The sequence below is a fragment of the Sinocyclocheilus rhinocerous genome, unplaced genomic scaffold, assembly GCF_001515625.1.
Source record: "Sinocyclocheilus rhinocerous isolate Xijiao unplaced genomic scaffold, SAMN03320098_v1.1 scaffold17202, whole genome shotgun sequence".
Classification (NCBI taxonomy): domain Eukaryota; kingdom Metazoa; phylum Chordata; class Actinopteri; order Cypriniformes; family Cyprinidae; genus Sinocyclocheilus; species Sinocyclocheilus rhinocerous.
Window position 1 is genome coordinate 302 of NW_015650935.1, and position 980 is coordinate 1,281.

At 38.0% G+C, this 980-nt stretch overlaps 1 long non-coding RNA gene across 1 annotated transcript; it reads left to right on the forward strand.

The window, feature by feature from the left end:
- Positions 1 to 279: 279 nt before the first annotated feature.
- Positions 280 to 601, forward strand: LOC107712645 (uncharacterized). The gene is made up of 3 exons (XR_001636813.1): positions 280 to 291; positions 398 to 507; positions 588 to 601. It is a non-coding gene; the product is annotated as an uncharacterized LOC107712645 (long non-coding RNA).
- Positions 602 to 980: the final 379 nt, after the last annotated feature.

Genomic DNA, 980 nt, shown 5'->3' on the forward strand with positions numbered 1-980 from the left:
AATAATTTGCTAAGTGAAGTTTATACACTTACCTGAATGAAAATGCTTGTGTGGCAGGAGGGGCAATTTTTCTTGCGTCATTGTTGTCCGCTGCCATGGCTATAAAAACGGGAACATATGTGCTACCTGAAATGCGTCACTTGGTGGGCTGCTGCGTCGTTAACGCGCTTCCGTCACTTCCCGAAATCGGATGAGAGTACTGGAGACGCTGATTTGTTTGGAGAGTGCTTCTGTTTTGACTCTACGAGTGTTACTGCCGTGTCGTGTATTACCGTTCATACGCTGGAGAAGGTAGGGAGGATGCTTTAATTTCTCATTAACAATTTTAGTTATGTGATGTACGCATTCTGGAAACGTTGGTTGAATTGAGAACGTCGCTAACTCGCCCCTTTCTCAGCTGTGAGAACCTGACATAGTTGCTGGATTGCCGTTTTTCTGCATTGGCCTTTGCCGGAAAAGCTACGGTTTTGTTGGCTCTTGATAAAACATTAATCCCCTTGACGATCTGTAAGTATTTGTTTAGGCATGTATACATTGGGATGAGAGGGAATAAATCTGGCAGAGTAACAGTCTCTCTTTGTTCATAGGTTTGGTGACGGCCTGTAACTGCGTTTCAGTCGGGGTGCTCCGCAGTTGTTTACGGCTGCAGTGCTGTCCTGTTTCCAAATTTCCTCCTTTTGGCTGTTCATATTGTTTTTTTTGCTCTTTTCAATTCTAATTATATTTTTGTGATTCTTTCTAGCTTGTTTCTACTTGCTCTCTCTCCAGTTGCATAAGATTTGTTTTTGTGATTTTATATAATTAGTTTATATAGTTTGTATTTTCGTTTCTCTTTATTGATTTTCTTTTATATACTTTATATATTTGTATTTTGTTGGAGTGATTTATATAATTAGTTTATATAGTTCGTATTTTTGTTTCTCTTTATTGATTTTTCTTTTATATACTTCTATCTATCTATCTATCTATCTATCTATATA